Genomic DNA, 10,182 nt, shown 5'->3' on the forward strand with positions numbered 1-10,182 from the left:
CTTACAAAGCTCCACAACTCTGGAATAATCTTCCTGCCTCTGTTCGGGATTCGGACACAGTCTCAATGTTTAAGTCTAGACTGAAAACAGATTTATTTTCTCAAGCTTTTGAGTAATATAGACAAAGGCGCAGAGCTTGGGGGTTCTTGGTCATAGAAACTTGTGGTGATCAGGGATGTTGGGTTGCTGTCGTTCTGCCTCTCTTATCCGATCACTCAGGTTTGATGACGGTGGGGAGATGGGCGCTGATGTCCTGTGAAAGCTTCATGACCTTGTTACCTGCTCGCTCTCCCTTTTAGTTATGCTGTAATAATTAGGGCTGCCGGAGTCTAAAACTCTCTGTAAAACTGTTTTACTCAACTAGCATTGTACATTATTAACTACATTCTTTGTTGTTTTACTCCAAGGGCATTCTGGTGGGAACCTGTTTACACGCCAAGGTTAAGGATTAAAGTCGAGACTGCCGTGGCGACGACACTGTTCCTGCCGGATGTGACGGGTCTGGAGTAATTTCCACCAAGAATGACAAGAAATCACTACAGACTTTATTGAAGATTATTTATCTATTTATTACCAGTTATAACTTTTAGTTCATTTAATTCTGTGTTTGTATGCTTTGTGTAAATTATGTATTTATTTAAAGTTTCCTCCAGACCACCCAAGAAGGACGGGCCCTGCTGAGTCTGGTTCCTCTCAAGGTTTCTTCCTGTAATTTTCAGGGAGTTTTTCCTTGCCACAGTCGCCCTCGGCTTGCTCAACAGGGGTTTTTGTATCTGTTGGTCATGGATTTTGTAAAGTTGCTTTGTGACAATGTCTATTGTAAAAAGCGCTATATAAATAAAGTTCACTTGACTTGACTTGAATCCAGGGGCAGGAGAGTTTACTTTTAATTTACATCATTCAGGTTCTCCAGTCCGGACCTGCGTCAGAAATGCTGCTGATATCACGTGAGCACACGGCAGAACTTTATGTTTTTGTATGAGATTTGTTTTCTATTTGAATATCAAATATCAGCACGAGATCGTCCAGGTCTGCAGGTGTTTTGTTCTACAGTGGATCTGGAAACTCTTCACAGTGCTTCACTCTTTCTACATTATGTTACATTAAGGCCTCATTCCTAAATAGATTCAGTTCATTTTCCCCCTCAAAATTCAGAATTTAAAAAGAATAGAAAAAAAACCCAACAATCCAAAAAAAAAATAAAGGAGCTGTAATCTAGGTATAGAGTCGGGAGGGAGGGTGATTTTAAACGTTTAACATGTTTGAGTTTGATGTTTTGTTATCAGACTATAATATAAAAGAATGACGAAGTTTAGTCTCTCACATCCTGAAGCTTTTCTTTGTGTTATTTAGTGAAAATCACAACAGCTGTAACCTCCACTTGTGTTGAGTTGTGAGATCTGCAGTAGGATGATGTTTGGTGTTTGTTGGTGATGAAAAGAAGGCTGCTGTATAGAATCCACAATTACTGCCGACTTCAGTGCTTATACAGTTTGAAAAAGTATTATGGGATGGTCTGTACTAAAATAACACATTACACATCCCTAAATGTTTTAAATGTGGTAAAAACAACTATTGTGAGATATATCCATTGTCCTGAAATTTCTCAGCGATTATATTAACGTGTCATGGAAAATTTCATCAAAAGAGTGGACGTGTGCTGCCACGCTCGAGGCCGTCATTTGTCCGATGTCTTGTTTCATACATAACCTCCATGTGTTCACTTTCAAATAAAGCAAAAACATTATTAATGTTCAAATAAAAATGTGTTTTACTAAAAAATGTCAACTCATTTTGGGACACCCTGTAGAATCAATCATTGAAGCAATATTAGAGGTGTACGTCACTATAACAGGACTTAACTTATCAGCTGGGTCTGCTCCGCCATGCTCGCTGCCTTGGGCTCTGTTCTCGTCTATGGCAGCTGTGCCGTGTGGAGCCATTTTGTTGCTTGCCGCACCCCAAAACAATTCCAGGGACATTAGATATGTAAAAAATAGCCAAGATCAACTTTTCAGGCTGTATTTAGGAGTAAAAATAAAGATTTAATAGCTCAGATATCGGAGCTCCAGCTGAGAGATGTTACTCGGCCTGCATCACGTGACCTCCGTGTTTTCTTTTTAATTAATCTATTTTTTCACTTTGGGGTATTATGTGTGTGTGTGTATGTGTGTGTGTGTGTGTAGAATTTTGAGGGGAAAATGAACTGAATCTATTTAGGAATAAGGCCGTAATGTAACATAATGTGATAAGATTGAAGCTCTGTGAACTCAAATTTATTTTTATAGGTATTTTGGTTGATGTTTTGGCTCCAGTCAGAGAATAAAAAATTGCTAGACACGACTGAAATTCTAAACCTGTCGCAACATGCAAACACTTATTATGTATGTACACGATATGGCAAGAATTATGTGGACATCCCCTTTTAATGATTAATTTCAGATGTTTCAGCCACACCACTGCTAACAAGTGTGTATAATAATAGTGTGTGCCTCCAACTTTGTGGCAACAGTTTCAAACCAATGTAACTTTAAAATTCTATAAACTTTTTACTCTAATTTTACCCCGTCCCAACTTTTAGAGTGTGAAAACATCTGACATTACTTATTTTTATTTTTATTGGTTAAATAAACATTCAATCATACATTTACCTCATGAAAAAAAGATGTATTTTTATTTCTAATTTAAGGTAAAGAGTTACAGCAAAGCTGTTTTTAAAATCAAAAACCAAATTGTACTTAGTATTTTGAATAATGAGACAGCTTACTAAAAGAACTCCAGCTGCTACACATTCCTGTTTCACAGAGACACTAAATAGTTCATGACTGTGTTTGATATTAAACTTGAACTGATGAATCATGGGTAACCTGTAACTACCTGTCCTGTCATGAATGGAACCAAAGTGGAAAACATCATTTCCCTAACACACAATCATACTGCGCAGACTTCAGTGGGAGTGTTTGTCCTGCAAAAAACGTCATCAGGCCATTTCCACCTTTTTTATAATCCCATCTACTGTTCTGATTGGTTGGATTAAATCAGGCCATGTCACACTGTGATTGGCTAATAAGATGTGTGTACAGTTGTGACTGGTCAAATTTGACTTCAGGATTAAGTCAAATAAGGCTGTAACTTCTGCGGAAGTCTATTTTGATCTCCTACGAGCAAGAAGACGATGCCTCCGATCAACGAGACTGGAGCAATGCTCTTTACTCACCAAAGCAACATCGAAATGCTCCAATATTTGATGATCTGGATTTTGTACCTTTTGGTGAGTGGCTTTAGTTTTGAAAGGATCAGATATCTGCTCATTATTACCAGCGAGATTCTTATGGTGGTCCAATACGCCATACGATCCTGCGGTGTCGGATACGGTTCCGTCGAACGTGTTACAAGGATCAGAAATCTGCTCATTATTACCAGCAAGATTCTAATGGTAGTCCAATACGCCATACGATCCTGCAGTGTCGAATACGGTTCCGTCGAACGTGTTACAAGGATCAGAAATCTGCTCATTATTACCAGCGAGATTCTTATGGTGGTCCAATACGCCATACGATCCTGCAGTGTCGAATACAGTTCCGTCGAACGTGTTACAAGGATCAGAAATCTGCTCATTATTACCAGCGAGATTCTAATGGTGGTCCAATACGCCATACGATCCTGCAGTGTCGAATACGGTTCCGTCGAACGTGTTACAAGGATCAGAAATCTGCTCATTATTACCAGCAAGATTCTAATGGTGGTCCAATACGCCATACGATCCTACAATACCGGTAACGATTCTGTTGATCGCGTTAACGTCTAAATGAATCGAAATCTGCTCATTATTACCAGTGAGATTCTAACGGTGGCCCAATATGCCGTACGATCCTGCGATGCCAGTGACGATTCCATCAATCGTGTTACAACGATCAGTTAAATAAACTATCCAATTTAAGATGAACTGTGTTGGTTTTCATTTGGTAGATAGAAATAGGTACAGTTTGTGTGTGTGTGTGTGTGTGTGTGAGAAGTCACATTTTTAAATACATGTTGCTTCAAAGCAACTTTACAGAATCCAGGAGCATCAGACCCAAAATCTCATTTGAGCTGCCAAGCGTTTCACTGACAAAGAAAAACCTTCATCCTTGTGTGTGTGTGTGTGAGTGTGAGTGTGTGTGAGTGTGAGTGTGTGAGTGTGTGTGAGTGTGTGTGTGTGAGTGTGTGTGAGTGTGTGAGTGTGTGTGAGTGTGTGTGTGTGAGTGTGAGTGTGTGTGTGTGTGTGAGTGTGTGTGTGTGAGTGTGTGTGTGAGTGTGTGTGAGTGTGTGAGTGTGAGTGTGTGAGTGTGTGTGAGTGTGTGTGAGTGTGTGTGTGTGAGTGTGAGTGTGTGTGTGTGTGAGTGTGTGTGTGTGAGTGTGTGTGAGTGTGTGTGTGTGTGTGTGTGTGTGTTAAGCAGACTAAGCCAGAAGATCCGGTAACTGAGGCGGTGTGTAGTACCAGTGTTGGTGAAGTCAGTAGATCAGATCGGTAAGAGCTTCGGTAAGAGAGACCCAGGGAAGAAGAACCTGCTCAAACACACACCGGTATGTTGAACATAAATCATCAGCACTGTGTGATCAGAGTTGCTTATTTAATCATTTTTAACTGTTAGTTTTGATGTGCAGTGCTGTATTGTTTCCAAGCAGAAAAAATAAAACCTTTAGTTTATTGTTTAAACAAGAAACTTGTGTCGTTTTAACAAAACAATTATGAAAGTGATGTCATTTTAATGAGAAAATTGTTGTTATAACGAGAAAGTTGTATCTTTGAAACGAGAACATGATGTTGTTATATATAATTATAGGTTCGGCCCTGGTCCCATACGGTGGAGACTCATCTGATGAGGAGGAAACTTTAACACGAGGAAAGCAGCTGGAGTAACGGGCAGGATTCTCAAAGCATGCTTAGTCCAGTTAGCCGAGGTATTTACCACCATCTTTAACCTTCGCTATCACAGGCAGCAGTTCCTACTTGCCTAAAGACAGCCACGAGCATTCCAGTACCAAAGAAAAGTTTTGAAAGACTCATTCTCCCTCATATCAAATCTGCCATCCCTGCTAACCTTGACCAGCATCAGTTTGCATATCGAGCAAACAGATCAACAGAGGATGCAGTTATAACAGCTCTCCACAAAGCTCTTACAAATCTGGAACAAAAAAAACACATATGTAGGAATGCTGTTTGTGGATTTTAGCTCAGCCTTTAATAAAGTTATTTATGGTGTCAAAATAGGGCCAAAGTATTGCGAACCAAAAGAGCAGATTTTGAGTTCATTTTGTATTTTACATTTATAAATAGTCAGTTTTTCGCTTTTGGCTGCGCTGTTTCTCAGTCACACTTCTCTCGGTCTCGCTTTCAGTATAAAGAGTTTCTCGCTTCTCTCAGTGTTTCTCTCAACTCAAACATCTTCTCAACTTAGAGTTTTGACACTGTTTTGACAGGTGGGCGGGATCTCGTCACTCATTGGCTGCTGGAGATAAGCACCGCTCACTGAGTCCCTCCTACAGACATCCTTCGTCTCCTTAATCCGGCAGCCTGAAATAGTTCCAGCTCCTCTGAACGAGATTGGATGTTGTCTGAATTTTCATTTAGCAAGCAGAAGTCAGGAATGTTTTTACAACTTTGTGATCTTGCAACTGCACACTAAAAATGCTGGGCTGAAAACAACCCAACCTGGGTTATTTGGCAACCCAGTGCTGGGTAAATATCGTACAGAACACAGGCTGGGTTATTTTAACCCAACTTGTTTGGTTATGTAATGTAACCATTGTGCTGGTTTGTTTCAACAACCCAACTGTAAGGTTCTTTTTTACCCAATGCATTGTTTACTGATAGGCCAGTGATAGCTCAGTGGTTAAGGTACTGGACTAGTAAACAGAAGGTTGCCGGTTCAAGCCCCGCCACCACCAAGTTGCCACTGTTGGGTCCCTGAGCAAGGCCCTTAACCCTCAATTGCTCATCGTGTTCAGCTCATTGTGTAAGTCGCTTTGGATAAAAGCGTCCGCTAAATGCTGTAAATGTAAATGTACTGATGCTGATATGTAAATAATAATACTGTAACAACAGCTACTGTTGCTGCTTCTAATAATAATAATAATAACAATAATAACAATAATAACAATAATAACAATACTAAAGTCAGCACAAAGATGTTTTGTGTTTTTTATTAAACAAAATTTGAAAATGAAATCAGACAGATGAATATATTATTTACACTTATTTAAGAGTTACATGCAATTCTCTGATTACAGATCACAGATTATTTGTAGATGTTTGGATAAGAGACGCGGCTCTAAAGGATCATACAAACGGGAATGGATTCCTCTGTTCATATTGCTGCTCCACACTGTTAATAAAGGAGCAAAAAGAGATATTAATAAACTAATTATGGTTAAAACATTGGAAATAAATAATATTAACAAACGTTCCCTGAGATAAAGTACTATATCCGCTGTAGTTAGCAAAGTAAGCTAAAGCTAAGTAATTGAACTAAACATAGGGTTAGTAATAAAAAGAAAAACTGAGAGAAGCGTAACTGAGAGCAAAACAGCAGAAGCGAGAAACTTTTTATACTGAAAGTGAGACCGAGAGAAGTGTGACTGAGAAACAGCGCAGCCAAAAGCGAAAAACTGACTGTTTATAAATGTAAAATACAAAATGAACAAAAAATCTGCTCTTTTGGTTCTCAATACTTTTGGCCCTATTTTGACACCATACATAACCATCAGTACATGATCTTCTGAGGGTTCATGGTCCACAGCCTGGTACCAGTCTGAGAGTGGAGAGTCTAAAAGGCTTTAATGTGGCTCAAGTCTTAACATACTGAGCTGGGAACAGCAGCTTATGAACCATCATGTAGAAGCTGTTTAAAAACGCTGCTGTAAGGGAGAAACTAATGTGGGTGGACGCCTGTAGAACAGGGTGGCCGTGTTTTCATTTCAGCACTACAGAGAACTCATGAGCAGTGATACCTGAGAGACGTTTGCTGATCCTGGCTCCTTGATTTAGGACATTAATCAATGTTAAGTTTTAGACTCAGGGCGGCTTGGTGGGTAGCACAGTCGGCTCAAAGCAATGAAGTCCTGGATTCGATCCCTATGTGGGAGCTCCGGTTTCCTCCCACAGTTCACTGTCCGAACATCTGAGTCTCTTGCTGTCTTTAAAAAACGATTAAAAACCTTTATCACCTTTTTACTAAACACTTAAGCTGACTTGTACTCACTCACTAACACTTTTTCCATTTCCTAAAAAAAAAAAACACTTTGGTTCTAACCGGTTTTAGCAGATTTGTGTTCTTGGACTGTTGTTACTTGGGTTAATGGGTGTGTGTGTCTTTTCACAAGGCTTTTCACAGAACTTCAAAATATGTCTGTGGAAATTTGTGCCCATTTAGTCCAAATGCCATTTTTTGGGTACTGATGTTGAACAAGAAGATCTTTCTGGCTTGCTCTGTATTGTGGTTGAGGTCAGGGGTCAGGGCTTCATAAACTATGAAACTATGAAAGGGCTGCATACACCTATTAACAGTGAGTCATCGTTACACCGGCATTAATGTTCCTGAACATAATGGTGGCTCCAAAGAAAGATTATAAAACGGATAGTTCCGGTCCTAAAATCTGATTGGCTGAGCCGCGTTCGAAGCCGTTGTAAAATCCCCGATAAACTCACACCTATGACCACCTCACATCATTCCATATTAATATGCCACTGAAAAGAAAAAGTTAATGTTATTTTCGCCCTCATGTTGCCTAGCAACACTGTTAATCGAACTACCTGGCGTCGCGGAAGAATGCTTTATTGTTTATACACAATAAATACATTTATGAATCAAACATTGTTGTATTTATTGTATTTTATGTTGACCGCCGTTTTATAAAAGCAATAAGCCACTCGAGACTGTGCGTTACTGCTATGATTTTAGCACGTCATCCCCGTGCTAAAATCACAGTAATGACCTTGTTACCTGCTCGCTCTCCCTTTTAGTTCTGCTGTAATAATTAGGGCTGCCGGAGTCTAAAACTCTCTGTAAAACTGTTTTACTCAACTAGCATTGTACATTATTAACTACATTCTCTGGTGTTTTACCCCGAGGTGGTTCTGATGGAAACCTGTTTACCTACCTGAGGTTCAAACCTGCAGGTCGAGGCTGCTGTTTCAACAATGCTGCTCCTACTAGATGTGACAGAACCTGGCATGGTTGCACCAAAAATGTCAAAAACTCACTACAGACTTGATCACAGACTGGACTGAATAATAAATTTATTTTTATTTATTTATTTATTTATTTATTTATTTATTTATTTATTTATTTATTTATTTATTTATTTATTTATGTGTTTATTTATTTATTTATTTATCACTAGTTATAACTTTTAGTTCATTTTAATTCTGTGTTTGTATGATTGGTGTAAATCCTATTTATTTAAAGTTTCCTCCAGGCCACCCAAGAAGGATGGGCCCTGCTGAGTCTGGTTCCTCTCAAGGTTTCTTCCTGTAATTTTAAGGGAGTTTTTCCTTGCCACAGTCGCCCTCGGCTTGCTCAACAGGGGTTTTGGTCTGTTGGTCCTGGATTCTGTAAAGTTGCTTTAAAACAATATCTACTATACTGTAGAAAGAGCCATATAAATAAATCTGACTTGACTTGACAACTGGAAACTACTGGAGCCAACCCAGCACTGCAGAGAGCTCGCAGATGGTCCAGTACTCGGTGTGTCCACGCCCGTCCACGTTCATGCTGCAGGTTTGTTTCTATAGATTATATAAAATACACCCACACTGTTAGGGAAAACTGAAAATAGACCAGGTTTTTTACTCAACATGTAGAATCCACCACTCCAAACTGATGCATTAACACTATGTGAAGCCTGTCAGATACCCATCACTATAAAGCACATCCTAACTGAGGGCCCAATATTTAACAAAGATTACATACGCCTGGAACTATAAAAGAGACCCTCAAGGTCTAGCATACAAAAACAGTTCTCAAATTTCTCACTAATGTAAGACTGAACACACAAATGTAAAATAGACTCTAGTAAAATATAAAACTCTGCATGTGACGTGAATATCACAACAATGTGCGAACACAGCTTTAAACAATCCAACAGAAGATATGGCACTAACCACAACGTCACCAAGAGGCCAGGGACACAACAAGGAAGATGTATCAACCGAATCTATAAACGCAAGTTGTAGAGCTGTTCACACCAGAATGACCAAAATGACACCTGATAAAAAGAGAAAAACTCAAGAAAATTCAAGAACTATCCTAATGTATCCTGCAGCCATAACAATAAAAATGTAAATATATACTGTCTATAAAGAAAAGAAACTATTAACAGACTGAAACATGATACCTAGTGAGTCATAGGTGACACAAGTATGTACTAAACATGGTGTGCTAGCATGTTAGAACCCCCATTGTCACGATGTGCGACTATGAGCAGTCCAGTTCATTATTAATGTTGATGTTCCTGACAGGTGAGGACGAGGAACTGAAGAAGGTGAAGATCTCAGAACCTTCAGCCCTGGTCCCATACGGTGGAGACTCATCTGATGAGGAGGAAACGTGCAGTGTGAGGAGGAGCGTCACCCCATAATCACCCCGATCTCTGCTCTCATGTTCATAATTACCCCCCCACCACCACCACCACCCCCAGCAGGAGGACGCATGTTCCTCACTCATTTAGCTTCGTCCCCTGAGCTGAACTTTCTGGGTTTGAGATGTTCTAACTGTTCCTATGGAATAAAATCATCAACTTAAAACGAACATGGAGTGGAATTTCTTGTGTACAATCACTGACTGCTGGTGTTTGTTCCTGCAGTGTAGAGAACAAACTGAATTGTAGAGCCGAGATCAATCAGCATCAGTGTTTTCATTTATTTATACATTTCTCCTCCCAATTTAGTCATATCCAGTTCCCTGATTAGTATTTCACCTCGACTGCATTACACACGCCCCGACCACTTCTCTTCACCTGTACTACACTGCAAAAAATGTGGAGTAAGATTTACTTAAAAAAACTTTCCACGTACAAACTGCTAGTAAATTTAACAGACCATATATTCAAGTAAAATTTACTCACAATTCTATCTGGATTTTACTAGAAATTCTTCAGTAATAGTTACTTTGCTACACACTGCTTCAAGTATATTTTAAT

General features: G+C 39.4%; 1 long non-coding RNA gene across 1 annotated transcript; it reads left to right on the forward strand.

Moving 5' to 3' along the window:
* Positions 1-4,315: 4,315 nt before the first annotated feature.
* On the forward strand, positions 4,316-9,791 carry LOC134323142 (uncharacterized). The gene is made up of 4 exons (XR_010014018.1): positions 4,316-4,566; positions 4,827-4,944; positions 8,114-8,762; positions 9,503-9,791. It is a non-coding gene; the product is annotated as an uncharacterized LOC134323142 (long non-coding RNA).
* Positions 9,792-10,182: the final 391 nt, after the last annotated feature.

The sequence above is a fragment of the Trichomycterus rosablanca genome, chromosome 11 (assembly GCF_030014385.1).
Source record: "Trichomycterus rosablanca isolate fTriRos1 chromosome 11, fTriRos1.hap1, whole genome shotgun sequence".
In the NCBI taxonomy this organism is placed as follows: Eukaryota; Metazoa; Chordata; class Actinopteri; order Siluriformes; family Trichomycteridae; genus Trichomycterus; species Trichomycterus rosablanca.